This window comes from Mercenaria mercenaria, chromosome 5 (genome assembly GCF_021730395.1).
Source record: "Mercenaria mercenaria strain notata chromosome 5, MADL_Memer_1, whole genome shotgun sequence".
Taxonomy (NCBI): Eukaryota; Metazoa; Mollusca; class Bivalvia; order Venerida; family Veneridae; genus Mercenaria; species Mercenaria mercenaria.
The window spans coordinates 4,594,386-4,617,321 of record NC_069365.1 but is presented as its reverse complement, the minus strand read 5'-3'; positions in this window follow the sequence as shown (position 1 = coordinate 4,617,321).

Below are 22,936 nucleotides of genomic sequence, written 5' to 3'. Positions count from 1 at the left end.
CTAGCAGGCAACTTATTACATAGGGAAATACCAGAAAAGAAAAAGGACTTTACCCCAAAACCTTTGACTTTTGGAACAGCAAAAGCTCCTTTGTGACTTAACCTTGTCCTATATGAATGCACAGTATCCTGTGGGATAAAATTGTCTCCCATGTAATCCGGGGCTAAGCAATTATGGTCTACACATTTGTTGACGGGTAACCAGTTGAGAGATTTAAAGTGCTCTGGGCCAATGTGCGACCTAGCATCAAGGTCCAGAACAAACCTATTAACTTATTCTGTGTAGTTTGGAGCTTGGATTTATGTAACTGAGTCAGACTATGGTACCATATAGAACAGGCGTAATCAAAATCACATTGGATTAGGGCCATGACAAGAAGTTTCTTGGTGTGTTGAGTAAGATAACGTTTCCTCCGATATAGATATATTAACCTTGCGTAAGCCTTTTTTAATACGGATGGAGTCATAGAATCGAAAGATAGGGTCTGACCAAGGGATGCACCAAGACATTTGACAGTAGAAGTTGGTTCAAAAGTTGTTTCATTACATGTAATATCAAGAGTTGGATTTGACCTTATTCTATGTTTAGAGCCGCATAAGATTGACTCAGGTTTACCTAAATGAAGTGACAACTTATTATCTACCAACCATTGACTGACAAGATGCAGGTAATCTTTCAAAGATTTTTCTACATATGACTTACATTAACCTGAAACAAGTATGCCAGAATCATCTGCATATAACGAAAGCTTGTTTTTAACCACAGGTGACATATCGTTGCCGTAAATTAAAAACAAAAGAGGGCCTAGTATGGACCCCTGTAGAACTCCACATGTAAAGGGAGCAGTAGCAGAATGAAGTCCACCAGCTGTTGTCTCTAAAAGGTATGACAGAAACCATCTTAAAATGTCATCACCAAGTCCAGCTGAACGAAGATTCATAAGAAGAATGTAGTGATCTACTGGTCGAAACTCTGCCATTGTTGTACGTTCATTCTTTTGAAGTTTAGCAGCACATAATGCCCCTTTTCAAACTCATTTTTAAAACAATTTGTAAGTTCTTAACTTCGGTGAAGTTTGTACCGTATTATTCCAAATAGTTCCATAATGTTCGTGCAGTTTCATTTTAGCGAGCCGTAAATCAACAATGGATTTATCTTGAAAACAAACCCCGAGGTCAAGCGTGTTCATGATTGATTTCATTCACTGCTCCAGTTATTGTGGCAAAGTCTATAGTCTGTTTCGAATATTTTTACATGTAATTCTGTTATTATCAAGTGATATCAAACTGTTCCAATATCGCAACATATTCAACCAGCGCCTATATCGGCATGGTAGCCAACCTACGTCATCGGAAATAGCTGCAACTGGGGCGAAACGGTGAACTCCCATGAAGTAACGAATTGCTCGGTTTTGCACATTATCAGTGTCTTGAAAATGTTTGGATCCCCATACACTCGAACAGTAATCTAAAATCGGAACAACACAACTGTAATAAAGCTTATCATAAGAGTTAAATCCAAAATCTTTATACCCATGTATCTTATTGATAATTCCACGGAGAGCTCTTCCTGCGCCTTTACTTAACGATTCACAGTGTAAGTTAAAGGTACCCTTGTCAGTGAAAATAACTCCAAGATATTTGTATTCAGAAACGAGTTCTAACAGATTGTCACCAAATGGAATCTGAATTTTGTTTTATATGCGCGACCTTTGCGGAAGTGCATACACTTTGATTTGTGAGCATTTATCAACACGCGCCATTTTTTGCACCACTGATGGAGGGTATCTAACATTCGTTGTAACTTTGTCTCGCTGTCAGCAGACAGAACGATATCATCCGCGTAGAGGAGAGAGACTTTTGTGTTTCCTAAAGTAATCCCGAGGTCAAGGTCATTCATTTCTTGAACGAGGTCATTAATAAATGTTGCAAAGATAGTCGGAGACACATTACTTCCTTGAGCAACACCAGTCTTGCAATCAAACCAGTTGGTTAACGTTCTGTTGACTTTTACGGCTGCCACAGTGTGCTCATACATTCATTTAACATTTTGATATATTTACCGTCTGTTCCAATGGATAACAATTTATATAACATCATATCTCTGTCCACAAAGTCAAATGCTTTTCTTAGATCGATGTATGCCGCAAACACATTATCATTGTTTCGAACAATACTATTTAAAGCATAAACATGGTCTTCACACGACCACATGGTCTTCACACGACCGATCTGCTCGTCAGCAAGTATGTCGTTTTTATTAAGAAATGCTATGAGTCTTTTGTTAATAAAAGCACTATAGACTTTACTTATACATGATAAAAGACTTATTCTGCGGTAATTTAGAGGCTTTCGACGGTCTGAGTTATTGTCCTTTAATATTGGATATTTTATTGCCTTTCTCCATTCAGAAGGGATAATGTCAGTAACAAATATAAGCTGAAACAGGTTATGCAGTACAGCGATTACAGGAGCCTTTTTCAGCACCATATATGATATGTTGTCAATGCCGCATGCTGATTTCGATTTGGTTGCCATGACAACACTTGCAATTTCCTCGATAGTTATATTTCTATTAAGTGTGTTATCAGATTCATATCGGGGGCCCGATATATTTCTAGTATGTGCTTGCGTATCTTCAGCAAGGCTACCGTTATTACAAATTGCGTAAATATTTTGCTAAATTTTACTATCGTAATTCTGATTTAGTTTTAAAATTCAATAGTAATTTAAAGACACTTCTGCGAGAAGGTATTTCTAAACCCGTTTTTTATGGGGATGTGGTTTACAAACTTCGTAAGATCTTGGGTCATGGTAATTTTCCAAATGTATTTGGTAAATTTATAAAGCGTTTTATTAAAAGAGGTTACGACCAAACTGTTTTGAGGCATACCGCATGTTTAGTGTTCAACCCGTTTACAGTTGGACACTACGCTTCCCTCTTTGATTGTGTCTGTCGGAAGAGGGGGAGGACTCTATGATAAGCAGTTTTTAAATACTACCAGGACTGAACTGTTTTGATATCTGTCTTCTGGCCTGTTTCGTCGGGCCCTTAAGGGTGTTTCTCTTGTTGCTCTGTCTTCTGAAAAGGCATTGAGTACATACGTTTTTGGTTCTAAAGGTTTGCTTTTTATATATTTATATACGAGCATTTTTGTGTTTTACATGCCATGCTTTTTTGTTTCCATTACGTGTGTTAGAGATTCACCTGGAGGGGATTACTTTTATTTACACTGTCCCGTGTCTTTGGAACATGGTGGGGGTAAGAGTGAGGTTGGGCTGACCATAAACCGGTGTAAGCTCCCCAGTGGTGTTTTTGCCACTGACCGTTCCAAGGCGGTGCCCCACTGTGTTCCTTTGTTTGTTCGTTTTGTCCTAATGTGTTGGCTTTGTGTGTGCGCGCGTGTATGTGTGTGTGTTTGTGGTGTGCGCGTCTGCGTGCTGTGGGTTTCGTTTTGGGGAGGCTGCGTTTTTGGTGCGTGGCATTCCCTGTTTGATATTTGTCTTTGTTTTTTTTAGCTTGGCGATAATAATCGCTGTCAAATTGTTCGCTACTTTTCCCACTGTACAAGTTTTCAAAATCGCGTCGCCATGTTTCATAAACAGTATCTTTATCATTCACGACACCTCCGGAATCTTCAAGCACTTCTTCGGGAATAATTGACTCTTTACGGGGACCAAGTCTGTTTATCTCATTCCAGAAATCGTTCGGGTTTGAGGTAGACGTAGTTTCAATGTCGATTGCTATTGTCCGTCTGTAATCGCGTTCACACTAATGAAGTCGCTTATCGAACAGGGCCCTCGCCTTGAGATATCTCATTCGCCGCGCTGTGCGTTCTGATCTTAGACCATGGCAAAAGATAAATTCATTTTCAGAGATTCGCATTTCATTCCATAATCTATTCAGTTCTTCGTTCCAGTAAGGCTTATTATGTTTGCGCGTTTATTTGTACGACTCGTTGCTCTATACTGTGGGTTAGACTGGCTCCCGTCCCTATGTTTGTTCTTATTTACATATAACAGTTTTCTTCATTTAAGAGGGAAGTAACTCCAGAAGGTTGTTTCTACATGGACATTTTTATTGCCCCTGGCTCCAAACATAGGGACTGGTGAAAGTTGGCTACCAGTGTCTCACAAATTTGTGAGACAAATTCCCATTAATTTCATTTAGTGACAATCTGTTGCTATTACTGTGAGGTGTTACCTAAGGGTTTCGTCATTTAATGAGCCGCAGCTAATTTACCGATTTATGGCCTGCCCTCAGCTTGTATTGGCTTATCAGACAACAGGAATGTGCTTTTACATATTTATCAGAGGATTTGTGTTCTTATGATCAAGAATTAAATAATTTTAAACTTCACTTTTAATGATGAAATCTATGAAGCTATACTTAAAAGTTTTAAAGTATGAACAAATAAGACCAAACCAAGAGCATGTTGTAAAAGAATATTTAAAGGGAAGTTATGTTTTATTCTGATGACCAACTGGCAGTGGCGAAAGCTTAACTTTAGAAATTGCCCCATTTGCATTTTTTTTTTATTTTCATTATGACAGCACACAATGTACCATTATTGTTGAGTCACCTCTTGTACCTGAGGAGACGTTCTATAGCTCTGACATGCACTGGCCAAATTATGCCCCCTTTTGGACTTAGAAAATCCTGGTTAAAGTTTTGCATGCAAATTCCCATCTCCAAAACTAATGATTGCAGGTACAGAATTGAAACTTCACATATGTCTTCAGGGTTATAATACTAGGTGATAGCATCAAGTACCATAACTCTAACATGCATTTTGGCTGAATTATGCCCCCTTTTAGACTAATCCTAGTTAAAGTAAATTTTGCATGCAAGTTCCCATCTCCAAAAACGAATGCAGATACTGGATTGAAACTCTGTAGATATTTTAACATTTTAAAATAGGGTAATATTCCTGCTTCTGGGAAAACAATTTGAATAGTCGAACATTGGCTGCCTTACGGACAACTCTTGTTAAGAATAACACTCAAACACATAGACCAAATATATTAATAACAATATTTATGATTTAAACTCTTTATAATACACACAGTTCATCAGACTGTGATGAACTGATTTAAAACTTTGTGTAAAATTTCATTAACGTTAGAAACTTTAAACTATGACCTCCTGGTGTCATGAAGAACTGGCCGTAGCTGAAGACATCTCACTGATGACCAAAACAGAATTCAAGGCGCTAAGTATTTTTAACATCACTAGCACCCTTCATTATTATTTTTCTTTGTTTAATAACAAAAATTTCATTTAAACTACAATCTTTTCTCCAGTGAAACAATATTAATACAGTACAACCTGTCCAGAGCAGCCCTCTCTTAAGCACAAACCTTTCTATAACAACATCAACAAAATGTCCCTAAGCTGAAATCAAATTTACCTCTCCAGAACCACAACCTCTACATAACAGTCAATATTTGTATCTCCCAAAGGGTGTTGCTCTACAGAGGTTGCACTGTACCCAACATTTGCTCAATTATGTACCAGTACAAGTCTGTTTTTCTTGACTATGAAACACAAGCGCTGTCTTTCTTTTCTGTTTTCTTTCATTTCTCTACCTAAAATACATTTGAACTGTTTTGATGTAAGGGTTAATTTTACCATAACAGTAAACACTTTCTGTAGTTGGAGTTTCCATATTTGATATTTAATAAAACCTAAAAACTCATAAAAAAGATTCTGAGTTTATGTTACCTCCAAATGATTATCCACATACATGTACAATATTTCACACTTACATTTACTAGTAAACTGTTGAATCATAAATGGGCTCAATATTGTACTCTTCTAGAATATAGCAACATCTGATGTTTTCTCAAATGACCCCTATCAAATTGATAAGGAGAACATGTCATTACATAGGGTAGTTAATTGCCTTACAGCTGATAGGGTTCTCAGTAGTTAACAGTTTACAGGGGCAATCTAGGGTTTCATTTGCCAACTTTCACCAGGATGTATGGTTCAGCCATCAGATAAAATTGTGCTTTTTTAGAGGCTTAAATTTTTTTTATAAAATGTTTCCAGTATTTATATAAAAAATAACCATGCAGCCAGGGAGCCAGGCTAACTGTGGGTATGTATTGTGCATTTCATGTTTAATTGTTTCACATAACCTAAGATAAATCTGGTCAATCTCATCTTGAGTTTCTCTACTGCAGTCTATTAAAGAAATTATTTCAAGGATAGCGTTTGTGGATATTTCACTTTCCATCAAAGAGAATATGATCCAAATTATATTTCGGTTTACTGGCCGTGACGTCAGAGTTACTGGTGAATGACGGACTCTCTAATCCCTCAACTGTAAATCGTCCGAGCAATACAGAATGATCAGGCAATCTCAATGGTTAAAGGGAAATAACCGGTTTCCCATGGACTTACATTGTAATGTTTTGGGTTATAGCCCTTTCCTAACATTTAAATTTTTGATGCCACCTACCCAGGGTGATAGAACTATTCAAGACCTAAAAGAAAACAGCCAGCAATATACACGTTGACCATCATTTTTCTGCACTTTTTTTCACCCGGAAGTCAGTAACCCCCAGTTCGGCACTGAATTTTTGTTTACATTTCATGAAAATACTATATCACTAGAACAAGCAAAATTCTCAAACATAATACACCTTCAAATATTGTTTCCTCAATTAATCATGGCTTAGAACTTCAATTTAAGAAATAAAACAGGTTTCAAACATATTCAACAGATATTTCACCAATGAGAGACCACTTTACATCTTTAACATTTGTCTCAGAATACCATATACTTTTTCAACCAATCAAAGGCCCAGTTACTTAAAGTCGATATTTATTTTGAATTTTACCCATCTATCTAATCATATTTGTTAATAGTAATCAATTCCGCATATAACTACCAAATTTCATTGAAAAATATCGAGCGGTTTCAGAGAAAATCACATTTTTACAACACCACCCCCTTCTAATAATACAGTATATAGACAAGTTGTAGTTCTCTCCCTTTAATTTGTTTTTAAAATTTTCATTGCAGAGTGAACTTTAATGTGACCGGGATGGGCCATATTTACTTTTAACTGTAATTTAAAGTGTCCCCTACATTTTAATTGATGATTGAACCATAATTATGCTATATTACATAATATTATGTAATATTCAATAATATAACCAATTTTCAGTAAAAATATATCTTTAAACAGTGAAATTTTGAAATTAAATTATATCATATAGGAAACAAACATGTATTTAGTTAACGGGAAGACTTCTACACTAGCTATCTATATGAATATCATGAGAAGACAAGATATGTCTGTCTTATGTTACAGAATTAATGGTTAGTAGGACTTTGGTGGGTGAATCTTCTTCACTTATAAATTCACCACAGAGGACTCCCAGATGTGGGCCAAACCAAACAATTGTTTGCTGATGGCACTGATAACATTATCCAGCATCATTCTGAGCTTATATGCAGAAGAAATTAAACATAATTGATGTGCTAAAATATTTGGGACTTACAAGTTTAAAATGAAAGGAGACAGATCTAGGTGTAAAAGACGCTTCAAACGTGGCCATAAGTATTCAAAAGGATCACAGAAGTGTTTGTCACTTGGTGCAGCAGTGCAGTATGTTAGACCGACAAAGTTTGAAGCAGAGCTCCTCGAATCGGACCCGGTTATTGATGCACCAATGTCCTCACCATTCACCCAAGATGACGCCCACCCCGTGGTCAAGGTACTACGCCGCAGCAGTAAGCGAACATCTTATGCAAGTCAGAATGAGACGAAGGATCCCGAAGTGAAGTAAGTTCAAAGATATTACTATAAGCATTACAGACAGGGAATTTCAACATATTTACAGTTTACAGTTTAGTCTCCAATGCTTAATTTTTAACAGATTTATGTCTGTATTTTTTGCCAAAAATCATATTTCTTAATATAAAGGTAGATTTGTTTTCACTTTTTTTACACCCAAAATATGCCGAACCTCAAAACAATGTTTATTTACCATTTTGTGCACATTTTATAAATTTCCAATGGTGTTTTGGTCATTTCGTTTGGTTTTAAATGACAGTGCTGCATTTCCAAGGGAGACAACTGCAACAATGCATAAACAATATAATTTCAGATATAGAGTCTTCAGGCCCAGTATACTATCTAATCATTGTTTCACATCATTTAAGCAGTACAGCACAGTGTTTATCATGTATTTTCAGTACAACCACTGACTGCAACATGCTATTTCATGTCGGAAAACTTCGGGAAATGATCAAATGTGTGACCCGGCAGCATCGCAAGAGTAACCCCAGTAGTCGTGGTGACTTGGCCTTTGATCCGCATAGAGAGAAGCAATGGGGCATCGTTTGGCGAGAGGCTGTGCTCTGTGACAGTTGCCCGTATAAATCAGAAATGTTTAACCTATATAAGGAGGTTAACACTGGGTATACCACAGGTCGTAAAGCAGCTGCAGCCAATGTAGGTATCAATGTTGCCCTTACACAAACCCCTATAGCAGCATCAAGCCTGACAAAAATTCTAGCTGGTGGGAAAATCAAGCCGCCATCAAAAAGAGGAATTACCCATATGAACAGAAAGGTGAAAAATACAATAATAAATGAAAATAGACGCGACATGTCGGAACGTATACAACAGCTTAAGAGGCTAAACAAGTGGAAAAGGCGCCCGGAGACACATATTGCGGCAGAAGTGGATGCTGTTTACAACAACTCCCTCTATTCAGACGTTGGACGAACTCCCTTCCAGCCAGCCACACAATGCACGCTGACCGTATGCGAAAACCTGACCCAAAAAAAGCAAATTGTTGCTGTAAATACTATTAACAAATTATGCTCAAAAAGTGGGTTTCATACGAAAGATGATGACAAATGCAATATTAAGTCTGATACTAGTTCCGCAACAGCCAGTATGGAAACTAACATCGGTAATAAGGAAAAGTGGGCCGAATACTGTTTCGAAGACCTTAAGAGTGAGAGAATAGAGGTTAAATACCTAACAAGTAATGGTGATGGTGGGAAGGCCTGCGAGGGCGCACGGTGTGTGTTTGAACAAGGCATTACAACTGTCGAACCAATTCAACAACTAGACACAAGGCATCTTGGAGCAAATCACCAAAAATTTATTAAGTCATCAGCACGGGCCACAGATATGATGCCAGGTAGCACTAAAGCTATCCGCTCCGCAATACAGAATAAATTCGCAGTCAACGCTGTCAAGCAGAAATGAGCTGTATAGTAAAAAAATGCTTCTTCCAATCTGCTAGATAAGACAAGGGACTGCATGGTAATGATAAAGAACTGCTATGCTGGAAATCATATCCTATGTGGCATGAATTCTGGAGTATGTAAAGGCAATACAGACAATAACTGGGTCCACAACAGTATCTACCTGCCAAAAGGGTTCAAAATTGACATTGGTAATCAAGCCCATGAAGAAACATTAATGGAACTTATAGACCAGACAGTCAGCCTAACAAAATTAAATACAAATAGCCATAATCTGCTGTAAATCTACCGTTTAGCACGCAAAATTTTGAGTCATTTAGAAAATCTAGAAAATCTCGGCCGTGCTGATTAACACTTTGATCTAATAGCACAGGTTTTGGTTAATGGTCAATTTCCGTAAGTTAAAGTCGGCATTTACTATCATAAAATCACTGTTGCTAAACAGGTAAATCAATGATAAAATGTGCACGAAAAAACTTTGCGAATCTCTTCCCCAAACAGAGTTTTCTGGTGGTAAGTAACAAGAGAACATAAGAATATTATAATCCAAAGAGCGATGTCGAAGTTCAAGAAGTAGAACTCCCTCGAATGATTTATCGAGAACTTTCACTTCATACGTGTCAAAAATCCATGCTTAAATTAAAAAAACCAACACCACCGGACCCTCTTTATGCATTCCTATGCTGCTCTTTCCTATTATGGCCATACCAAACATAGTTTTCAACTTCAATAGCATTATTATCAGTTAATGAGTTTCACAAAGCGACAGTATGTCAGCGTCAATAGCATTAATAATAGCGCACCTTAAGTCATGATTGTTACGCGTCCATCCTCCGACGTTTAAATGTGTGACACGTAGGTTACCTTGGAAACGGTTTCTGCCCTACGCATTCTGGCTGTTGTTGAGACCAGTACCTCTTTGGTTATTGTTGACGCCCCGGCGCTGTCTGAGCCTCCCGTTAGCATCCACCCGGAAGTTGTGACCTTGTGGTATTTCAAGTAACAAAGCCCTCGTGTTTAATTCAGTACTTTATTGCTGATTGTTTTTAATGACATTTTATTACGGAGTACCAAGATCTTTTCGTCTAGCGTTTGGAAGCCAATTTTCACAAACCCTGGTTTGTTTGGCGCCCTTGACCTTAGTCTTGTCGCTGCTGTAACGGTTACGTTTTGTGAAACGTCATTACCTAAGGCCGTGATAATTGCATTTGCTTTATCCAAATGATTTCGCCTTCAGTATACGGTAATCCGCCTTCAACAATGGAGAGGTCTGGGTCACTGAGGGGTCGCCTCTATATGTTCTGTTAATCCCCTGATCACCCGAGGCGTTACGTTTGAGTGTATCACAAGACTTTTCAACCGTGTTGACCTTTCCCTTAAGAGATAGAACTTCGCTCACTAAATTGTCGATGCGTGCACTTTCGTGACTTATTTCTAATGTTACGTCATCCCGCAAAGATTTCATCTTTTGATCGATGTTTACCAGGAGATCATTACGAAGTTTATCAATTTTGCTGTCTAGTGTTTTACGTAAATTAGCTTGCACTTTCTTAATATCCAAAACAGAATCAATAAATCAGTCCATTTTCGGAGAAAGTCTGTCAATATCTAACTTACTAGATGGTTCATATGGGCCAGAGCCACTGGAGCCTGAAGCCATGGCTGTCGACATGCTGCTCTGCGGAAATGGCGTTATATCCTGATCACTAGGAGACACAAATACTTGCGAATTGCACAACGTTCGTTTCACTAAGAATATCACTGATGATTAGACTCAAATCGAGTTCTTGCGCACTTGACTCACCATGTTTTGAGTGTTTGTGTTTACTGATTCCAAATCCGAGTAACTACTCCTTCTACGTTTTTGTTTTGCTTTTCTATTTCGAATACCCATAAGGCTAAAATTTCAAGCAATGAGAATCACATTCTAATAACCGTACGTCCAAATAAATATCAGAAATATCCAGTTCTTTCTCTCTGGAAAAAATCCCTGTTCGCCATAATATTGATCACGTGACTATATTTTTATATTTGTTTTGTTGAAATTCTAGCATTTTGCGACTACGGGTAATATTTTCTGTAAAATGTGCAATGTGTATTTTCAGTGAAATAAGCATATGCATTTAAGGTATGTCTATTATAAAAAGTTTTAAAACAATAAATAAACTTTTACAATGCAGATTATTAGTTTTATTAACATTTTTTAAAAATAACTGAAAAGAAAAAATAAAAGTGAAACAAGACTTTTGGTCACACAACTGTATTTCAGTTTTTTTCACCCGAGTGACCATGATAACTGGTGCATTGATCATAGCCTATTGTTTGTTTTCTATACATCTATTGTTATACTGTATTGACACATGCAGTACACAGTCATGTACAATACTGACCGGGTATTACAGTGAGAGTTGTATACTATATACATGCACTTTTATAATGGCTAGCAAAACAGATAAATGTGCTTTGTGTTACTCCAATACAAAACAGAATAAAACAACATATAATGATAGGAGAACACTGAGTGATCCAGCATATCAATGGCCCAGAACCCATCTAGCTAGTATCGATATTAATGTGGATGTAACTTCAGTAGTATGCAACTCTTGCATTTGCAAGTTATACAGAAAAAGAAAAAGGTTAGATAGTTCTACCAGTTGCGTCGGGGTTGGGATAAGTGTTGGCGACGTCGGGGTTAGTTCCGCTGATGTCTTGGTTAATTCTGTGGGTGTCGGTGTTAGTGCTTATGACGCCGGGGTATTTTGACATTTTGTTCGATATATATACAATGGTGTTGTCTATGTTTGATATATTTACAAAAACATATAAAACTATCGGTATGTAAGGTTTAGGACACACATGCAATAATTGCCAAAATTATTTTATTTAACAATAATGTACTCACACCCTGTAGGTAGATTTTTCTTTCAATTTTGAACATTTCCACCCCTCCGACCCCGTTTTGCAACACGCGTATATAATAATATTTATTTACAAAAAAAAACCCAAAGAAAAATATCAAACAGGGAATGCCACGCACCAAAAACGTAGCCTCCTCAAAACGAAACCCCCAGCACGCAGACGCGTGCACCACACACACACACACACACAGACACACACACACACTCAAAGCCGACACATAAGGACAAAACGAACAACACACATGCACACAAAGCCAACACATAAGGACAAAACGAACAAACAAAGGAACACAGTGGAGCACCGCCTTGGAACGGTCAGTGGCAAAAACACCACTGGGGAGCTTACACCGGTTTATGGTGCACCTAACCTCACTCTTACCCCCACCATGTTCCAAAGACAAGGGACAGTGTAAATAAAAGTAATCCCCTCCAGGTGAATCTCTTACACACGTAATTGAAACAAAAAGGCATGGCATGTAAAACACAAAAATGCTCGTATATAAATATATAAAAAACAAACCTTAAGAACCAAAAACGTATGTACTCAATGCCTTTTCAGAAGACAGAGCAACAAGAGAAACACCCTTAAAGCATGTAAAATGTTTTGTCACTGGTAGGAAGGATGTTATAATGGAAAAATGATTATTGTTCACATTTCAATAGAAATGGGAATGAGAAATGTCAATAAAGTCATATTTTTTTTGTTCACAAACTTGTACAAATTACTAGAATACATCCAGAAATGATCTTTTACTATCTTTCTTACGCTCTTTCAGAAGTATGGCCCCAGCTCAACTTTAACTTATTGGGTAGGCAATCTAAAAATAAAAATGTCCGATGTCCTTTCGGCTTACTAATTTTTATGTATGGACATAGATCTATAGGTCTTGGCCAAGATTAGGTACCTACGGCAGATAATTAGTGCCAGGTATGTTTCGAGATACTTACTCGAAAAATTCCGTGTGTTTCCGACCTGACTGGAGCCCCTACCACCGGAACATCCACTGATGTAAATGAAGGTAAATAGCCTGGGTACAGATTGAATTCTGAAATAACTTGATGCATGGGTCCCTACAACCTGGGTACCATACATGGATTCATAGGTTTAGTTTTAGTTTGTACTAATTTATTTTAGCCCCGAGTTGAGCGGCCAACACCATAACAAAATATAGAGGTTGATATGTAAAGTTTACATCTTTCTTAGAAAATAATAGTCAATAAAGTGACTTCAAAGTAGAAATCTCGAGTGACGTTAATAAATAACATGCAACTGGCAATAATGCTATTCCGTAATTCATAGCATTTAAGTTCGGTCGATAATGTGTCTAATGAAGTATTTAATTTCAACGGCATAAATTTTTCAAACTCAACAGCATTGACTTACTGTACTTTTTTGTTGGGTTCAGCGTCACACCGACATAATTCCAGGATTTCATAGTGGAGAGGACCCCATGTCCCCTCCGTGCATTATTTCATCACGGGTGGGCAACTGGGTAGAACCACTGACCTTCCGTAAGCCAGGTGGATGTCTTCCTAACATGAATGAAAAATTCAAAGCCCCAAGTGAGGCTCGAACCCACATCGGTAAGGGGCAAGTGATTCGAAGTCAGTGAAATTAACCACTCGGTCGCGAAAGTTCCTAGCTATTGCACCTGACACATTTCTCAAAAATCCTGAACAAATAAAAAAAATGAGGGGGATTCCAACGCTAGACCATTATATCTTGAGTGCATGTTATACTACTTGATATGTATGTACCGTCTGAACTGTTTTAACAGTTTTATTTCTTATACATGTATATCACATTTACTATGAGAGCTAAACTCCCCCATAACCAGAGTTGTGAAATCGTAGCCCATTAATCATCAGACAATTACCAAAGCTGATAGATATTAACGATGCAGAACGGTTACAGTGGTCTTACGAATACTGTTCATGTCTGTTGTAAAGTCGCTAGCTGCAGTACTTGTGACAACGTGACAGTGCGATACGACGGACGACAATGAGATGGGATAATGTCGCGATGTCTACTATGTTTTCTGTGCGTTTAGACTGGTATAATAAAATGTGCAAGAAGAGCCGTTAGAAGCACAGAATGCAACTAAGCAAAATAATAGCGGCTCAGTTTGACTGAGTCTGTTCATGAGAGGATATGAAAAATGCAACACTTCTTAAGCCCCCTAGCACCGGCTTATATTAACTCTATTAAACATGTTCCAAGGGACCAGAAAATATAACAACACTGAAACCTGCAAACCCTTGAATAATAATTCCTTTGCATCTGAACTCCAAACAATTTTATTCTAAGGCAAATCACTGAATGAGATATATAATTTCTTGAATAAACGCTTTTCTTTTCGCATACCGAGGATATAATAGTAGATATAAATTAGGGCTGGGACGATTTCAAAATTTTGAAACCGGTTAATCATTTGTATGAAATCGAATCGAACCGGTTAATCGGCCGCCATATTTGAAATGCTGTTTTCTTTCCTGACGAGCGTATAAAGGTACTTCCAGCAGCTGACTTCATTAGGAACTTACGGACTTTATCATTTGAAAGCAGTGTGATAATAAGTGATATTTTGGTGTATTTTATTTTAGATATATCACGACATGCAAATCCAAGACTATTGATTATGTTCAAGTTGATGTGTTTTAGCGGAAATATACTGCGGGTCTATGTGCTGGTCAAAGAAATGTATAAAGATAAAGTACGATTCGTGATGTTTATTGTTTGAGGCGATTAGCGGTTTTGCAAAATTGAGACCGGTTTCACCTTGTAATCGAATCGGATCCGATTAACCGAGTAATCGTCCCAGTCCTAATATAAATAGATGGTATTGTCGTATGTCAATAAAGGAAATATCGCAGCGTCATTTCACGTTGTCGTGCATCGTATTACACTTGCGATGTCACTTTGCATTGTTGAGATGTCTCTTTGCATTACCGTGTATCGTACTTGTTTGCTGACATCGACAAATAACAATGCGGTGCAACGTACGGCAATGCCATACGATACTCGACATAATGAAGCGACAATCTCGATTATGCAAAGAAGCATTTGCGCAATACCGTTTGACTTTCTATTGTCAAGTAACGTTGCCAATTGCCAATTCACTTCGCATTGTCGTACGTTGCCCTCAATGACCATTGGCATATTCATCCTGAATCTTGTTCATGCCAGTTGTAAGGTCGCCCGCCGCCCTCGGAAGGCGACACACGACAATACGATGTAGCACATCGCGGCAATGCTAAGATGAAACACAACACTCGCTTTGTGACGGGATGATGTCGCGTTGTCGTGTTGTCTCGTGTCAGTTGTACGATATATCGCAATGTCACTTCGCCCTGTAGTTGGTTTTACACGATCCTCGTGAAAAAGGGTATTTTTGTAGAAAAACAACAGGCATCACTTTGCCATTTGTCTTCAATGGTGAAGAAGTTTCAATGGGACTAAATATCATTTATCAGTTCGGTTTTCAGGTAAGCAATATTTTTGTACTTTTAATAATGGAATGGTCCTTTATTTAGGTCGATAGTAATTCTTAATGTCTTAACGTCTTAATGTTGTTTTCGAGATAAAAAGAGAAAAGTTTATTTATATATTTATAAATGCTTTAAATCCAGTTTCAAATGATGAAGTAAATACGAAACATTTCGAGTTCGAAGAAATACAAAGTAAGGAAAACATGTAAATGAAAACAGACAACATGGGGAGACACCTATATATATATATATATATATTGCCTAGCAACACCAGAAGTCGGCGCATTTTGGGAGATAACCCAAGAAACGTTACAAAGTCTTTACGCGTTTAAAATAAACACGTAAAAAGTAAGGCTAGGTCGGTGACAAAATATAATATTATATATCTACAATTTCAATTTGCCTCTCGTCCTCTCGACTGACAGAGCGTACTGAGCATACAATGGTAGCCGAGATCTAGGGGATTTAAGTCGTGGTAGTGTACTCGGATACACTACACACGGGGCAGACTTGATGGTAATCTAAATACTCTTCAACCCGTCTGCGCGTTGAAAAAAGAAGCGTAAACTGAAGACTCGAATAAATTATTAAAAAACAAAATAATCTAAAATATATTGTGCAGTGGTCGTTCTGCCAGTCATTTTAGCTCGACTATTCAAAGAATAGGTAGAGCTATTGGACTCACCCATGTGTCGGCGTCCGCGTCTGCGTCCGAGTCCGCGTCCAAATTTGGTTACGTTTTTGTATGTTAGCTGGTATCTCAGTAACCACTTGTGGGAATGGATTGAAACTTCATACACTTATTCACTGTCATGATCTGACATGCAGTGCACATGTTCCATAACTCTATTTTGCAATTTTACAAAATTATGCCCCGTTTTTGACTTAGCAGTTTTTTGGTTACGGTTTTGTATGTAAGCTGGTATCTCAGTACCCAATAATGGAAATGGATTGAAACTTCACACAATTGTCCATTGTCATGAGCTGATATGCGTTGTACAGGTTCCACAACCATGTTTCGCAATTTTACAAAATTAAGCACTTTTTACTTTAATATTCATTCAAATGAAAAGGCTGTTGAATAGTCGAGCGTTGCTGTCCTTCGACAGCTCTTGTTTATTTTAGATTTGTGTTAAAAAAAGACAAAAAGAACGGAAAACGAAATAGATCTAGCATATACGTTTAAACTAAAGTCAGTGTTGTTGCTTTCTTGTGTGGCGTTTCCACGTTCTAGCTAATACGAGCACCTGGATTCCCGTTCATAATCGAGTTTACCGATTCGTCACCGTAACACCCGATGTAGTTTTGTCTTTTAAGGTTATATTGAAGTAATTCGGTTGTAAGCTTCCGTGGTGTAGTCGAAAGAAGTGCCAATATAAAAAATAGTAAATCTTTTTGGGGACATAGAAGCAAATTTCATTGCAATATATACATAATTTGTCAATTAATTGTTGATTTGGACATATTTCCTTTAACAGAAATGTTTAGTTTAGTGTTGTTTTGGGTATTTACTTAAACAGGAAGTGCAAAAGTGAAAGTAGGTTTGAAATGGACCGGTGTTACGTGTGGTCAAAAATTGCCAAAATACGGGAAAATTAGAGCGAAATTTCCCTTTGATGAGAGTTCGAAGTATCATTATTTGCACAGAATAGCCTATATTTTGTCAAAAAATATGTACCAGCTTCCAGAAGATAAACATGTATCACATCTTTGTAAATTTTCCTTATGCTGTAATGCGGATCACTTGAGCCTCGAACCCCAAATTGTAAACAGTCAGCGGCAGCCCTGTGTTAGTCATTGCTTTGGTCACAGCTGGCAGAATAGAGAGTATCCGGACTGTTTATTTTGGTACATTTCCATACAGAGTTTACAATAAAGACAAAAAGCATAATTTAAAATAACACAATGATTCTAAATTCTAATATTTACAATATGTACAGATTTTTATAGAACTTTACAGCCAAATTGGACATGAATATTTTCACACAGCTTTTATTATGGATTGTACTGTTGAGCACATTATATTTAGCACATTTCACTTTGAATACATGTGATTAGAGAGCTGTGGTATTTTCGTAAAGTCTGGTTTAGTGTCGGTGAGGCCTTTAGAATAGTGGGCTTCGGCATAAGTTTATACCGACGTAGTCGTCCGGTGTAACGAGCAGTGATTGCCTTCAGTTTTCTTTGTGCTGACTTCAGTTTCAGACTGTTTTGTTCTGCCTTCATGAACTACTTAATAACTGATGTGCCTTTGTTAAGCCAGCACCCAGATACTGTGATTTCATTAAGGCGGAACCAGCATAGCCATGATTTAGTTTGTGAATCTGAGAGTGTATGCGGCCAAAACAGTTCCGACTGAAAGTTACAGATTTCGGCAAGCAAGAAACATATGATCTGTTAACTGCCTCACGTTTCTGAGTTGAGGACATGTGTTTTGTCAGTGTAATTGCTGCTGGGCCTAGCAAGACTTGCATGCATGCATACAGGAGAGATTCATCTGATTTTGTCATTTTCAGTTTTGTATTTGATAATTTCTTGCTCTGTTGTAGTTGCCAGGATAGACAAGACTGTGCTTAACACAGCTATCACCACAGTAACCCTTAAAACACATGATAATGGCAAGCATAACATTGTGCATTTTTGTTGTGATAGTGTCATGTTACTGTTATAAATAGTATGTGCCTTCTTCAGTTCTGAAACCCACCGGGCCTTTACAGAAAGTGAGAATCTGTTGCGTAAATTAGACTTATTTGTACCGGGAAACATGTTTTTTTACTGAAAGGTGCTTTGTTTATTTGCCGCCTCATTGAATTGCTTAAATGTCTGATGTCTTTAAGATGTTCAGCTTTGAGAGTCTGGCCATTGTCAACACCACTATGTCCTTTAGAGTCACCATCACCAGTGAAAGAGTGAATACTTAGATTTGCACCAATGTCAGCTGTAACCAAGCTGTTCCATCTGTACTCATTGCCAAAAGGCTCAAATTCAGAAATGGTGGCCGTACAGTGGCCCCTGTGATTAGGACATACAACTGTTTTCCCTTGTTTCTTAGCTCGGGCGCAATTTTGCATAATTTGCTCTGAACCGAAACACCTATGGCCTTTTTGTCACGGGTATTGTTTTCACACTTAGTGGTGGTGACAATTGTGCCGGCTTGAAATGGTGTGTTATCAGAATTAAACAGGGGGTTGTTGTAGCACGAATCACCTTCAACATTCAAATGGTTGTTATTTTTATGCCCACAGAGTTTGTTTTCAGTTTCAATGGTTTGCCTAATTTCAGTCATATCTTGTTTATTTAAGTCTGCCATGACCTGACTGACTTTGTTACTTGATGAACCATACCGGTCATGGCAGGGGATGTAATATTTGTATTTGCTAATATTCTAGAAGCACAGGTACTTGCTGATAGATGTAATCATTAAGCCTAACTGCAAGCTTATATTTGCTTTAGCTGCCTTTCTACCTCTTTTGTGAGACTCAACCTGTTCAAATAATGTATAGAATGCACTTGTATAGTTACAGACAGAGCACTTGAGCCGCTCGTACCAGCACAAGCCCCATTTACGAGATGCCGTAGGGTCAATTTCTAAATCACCAACACATGAATTATTGCCTAAACAGTGTTTCTTTATTTCAAAGTTGAACATTTTATTGACCTCAAAGGGCCTGTACAGTCTGTTAGTCAAGTGATCAGGGTACTAAATTCTGGAGTGGCGTAACTCTGTGTCAAAGTTCGGGTCCTTGGTTTATGCCTAAGTGGTGAAACAGGAGTATCTGTCCCATCAACATCTTGAAAGGTAAGTACATTATTCTGTTCCTTTATTCTAGCATCAAAAACAGTCTTGTTAAGCCTTACATATTTTTTGTTTACATTTTTGGTGTGTAGTTTAACTTCTTACCTCTTACATGACTTGAACCTTTCTGAAAGCCGTGTTTCTTTGAGACCCTCTGCCGAGCCGTGAGATTTGGCATCTTACATTAGATTTGAACTATGACTTTAACCAAAACCAGAATGCCTGATAAGTTTTTTTCTCTTGTTTTTATAAGCCAAATCATTTGAGCAATAACTGTCAGGCCATGCAAAAGTTCAAACTGCTAAATAAAGATGGGTTGGAATTTGTCACATTTTCTCTGTTTGTGATAAGCCAATTAAATTTGATTGGTATACTCAAAGGGCTTCTTCTTCTTCTTATCGTTCGCGACTACACTGTCAGACCAGTAGCCTCGATGAAACTTGTGGTTTGCCGCAGATCCTCAATGCCTCCATACAATTTCTGGTGGATTGAGGTATCTATCGGCCAAGTCGCAACTCGCTCCTGGTCATGCCTTTTACATCAGTATATGCTCCGCAGTCTGATCTTCTTCACCACATGGACAAGTTGGCGATGATGTCAGTCTGTATTTCTTGTAGGTGTGAGCATTGAGCTTATTGTGCCCTGAGCGGAGCCTGACCATCATCACTTGTTCAGACCAATCAAGGAGATGAAAAGCATCTTCCTCCATCCTTGGTCTCGTTAGTGCCTTGATGATGGTGACTTTCTCCCTGTAACTCACAGGTTCTGTTGGTTGTTCTGACTGAGCTCCTAGCTTAGCCAGTTTGTCTGCCTCTTCATTGCCTGCAAGTCCACAATGGGATGGAATCCACTCAAGTGCTACTTTGCAGGTTATACTCAGGCTCTGCATTCTCCTGGCTAGCTGCGGAGCTTTATTGTTGGTCAGAGCTTCCATGACAGACAGTGGATCTGTGAGAAAGACGACTGGGGAGCTTTCTTCGGCCGAGTCTTCAGCCATTGAGACGGCCTTTATGAGTGCTTCAGTCTCTGCCTTGTAATTGCTGCAGTGTTTTCCTGTGGCTGCATGTAGTGTTTCTCTCTTGCCAGATGGGTATTGAATGAAAACTCCTGCTCCTCCATCTTTGACGGCGCATGTGGCTGATCCGTCTGTATAGACATGAGTCCATGATTCCGGAGGATAGTCTTCATTGATCATAGCAAGTGTGAGGCTCTTGCTTCCCGCGGTCAAGACGAGGAACAGCAAGTCTCACAGTCACTGAGGACAGATCATTCGCTAGTGGGTGTATAATGTCTTCACTACCTAGGGGAGTCGTTGGTATGTTCAGCTCAGTTTTGAACTCTCGGTTGAGTTTCTTTGCCTCATGTACGAAGCTGCTACGTTTGAGCCGATTCTTTGTGTAGCCATCTAGCTTGGCTTTCATGGGATGGTCTTGAAAAGACCTGAACTTCTCTGCTTGAAGCAAAACCTTTGCATGTCTTCTGTCTTGTAACGGCTGTGTGCCTGTTAGCTTCTCCATGAAGGAGATTGGTGTAGACTTTGTAGCACCTGTGCTTGGTTCTGGACCTTGTCTAAAGCCTGTTGGTTAGTTTTGGCAGTAATGGACCAGGCCGTTGAGCTATACTCTAAATGGGGTCTCACTGTTCCCTGATATACTGTCTTGAGTATTTGCTCATTTGCTCCCCACGTTGTTCCAGCAAGTTTGCGCATCATGGCAAGCTTCCTACGGGCCTTCCCTTCTGCTTGACTAATGTGGGGCTTCCAGATTAGCCGTTTGTCAAAGGTCACTCCGAGGTATTTTGCCTCGTCTGCTTCAATCAGCAAAGTATTTCCCATCTTGATTTTTCCCGCCCTCTGCTTTGACGAAAGGGAGAATAGTGTGGTGGACGATTTCTCTGTATTGATCGATACACACCAATCTTCAGCCCAAGCTGAAAGCTTTTGATGGCTTCTTGCATCCTGTATGTGGCTGTAGTGGCATGTTCTTCCTTACACCATAACACCAGATCGTCAGCGTAGATTACAGCCTTAACTCCTTTCGGTAGTTCAGACACCAGATCATTGATGAAAAGCAAGAAGAGTGTAGGGGATAAGACTCCGCCTTGTGGGACACCATGACGCAACAGGAACTTCCTACTGCTGGCATGTTCTAAATTGACTCTTGCTCTCCTGTTGTGGAGGTATGACTTAATCCACCTCAGCATATGACCTCCTACTCCAGTCTTCATCAGCTTGACGAGGAGGCCATCAGTCCAGACTTTGTCAAACGCCCTCTGCAGATCAATCCATGCTGTAAGTACGACTTTCTTTTCTTGGAAGGGGTCCTCTATCTCTTGCGATAGGTAAGTGGTCTGGTCCTCAGTGGAGCGGAATTGTCTGAAGCCAGCTTGTTGCGTTGCGAATAGGTTGTTAGTCTCCATGTACCACTTCAGGCGTGCATTCACAATTCTCTCCATGGTCTTTCCAACACAGCTGGTTAGGCTGATTGGGCGGTAGCTTGCAGCCTTCTTTGGATCCTTCCCTTTCTTGTGGATGGGGATCATGGCTGCCTCTTTCCATATCTGTGGAAGCAGTCCTTGTGCCCAGCTGTAGTTGTAAATTTCCAGGAGTTTACAAATTGCTTCAGTGCCTAGATGGGTCAGCGTTTCATTTGTGACTCCATCTGGTCCAGGAGACTTCTTTGTCTTCAACTGCCTAAGACCTGTCTGTAGCTCATGCAGTTTAAGACCCTGCTTCAGGCATTCTTGTGTCACTTGGCTTGTCTGCCTTTCCCTTTTTTCTCTTCGGGCTTCCCTTTGCCGTTCCCTGTTGATGGGGATGTTTGAAACATCTTTGTAGTTAGAGGCAAAAGTGTTTGCCGCTTGTTTACCCGTCAACAGTTCACCATTCTCTTCCAGAGTTACTGAGCCTCTTCCTGTTTCTTCATCGTTCAGCAGTCTCGTCAATCTCCACAGCTTTTGGCCATCTCGCTCTAGGTTGAGCGAGGATATTTTGGTTCTCCAGCTCTTCCTCTGTGCTTCCCGTTTGTGCCTGAGGAATTTGGCCTTGGCTTGCTGTAGAGAGAGGTTACTTTCTTGTGAGGGATTGTTTTCTGCTTCCTCCCTGGCTTCTGATAACTTTGCCTGTAGATTCTCCAACTCATCACTCCAGTAGGGCTTATAGTCCTTTCTTGCTCCCCTTGGAATGGCGCTGTAAGCAGCCTTACCCAAAGGGCAAGCTAAGCAATTTTCTTAATCAAGTATATCCCCCTGTGGGACACCAATTCAAAGAACAAAAGTTGTTAACTAGCCTTTGTTTCATTCAAAACCTAGAAAATATTATCAAAAACAGAAATTTTATGGAAAAAAGTGCCTTTTTTTCCACAAAATCTGATCTTTTTTTTTATTTTAATAGTATTTGAAATTCACACTATGATTCTTTAAAGACATTTTTCACCAAAACAGTTTATTTTCTATTCACTGAAACTGTAATTTGCATAAAAAAATACTTTAAATGAT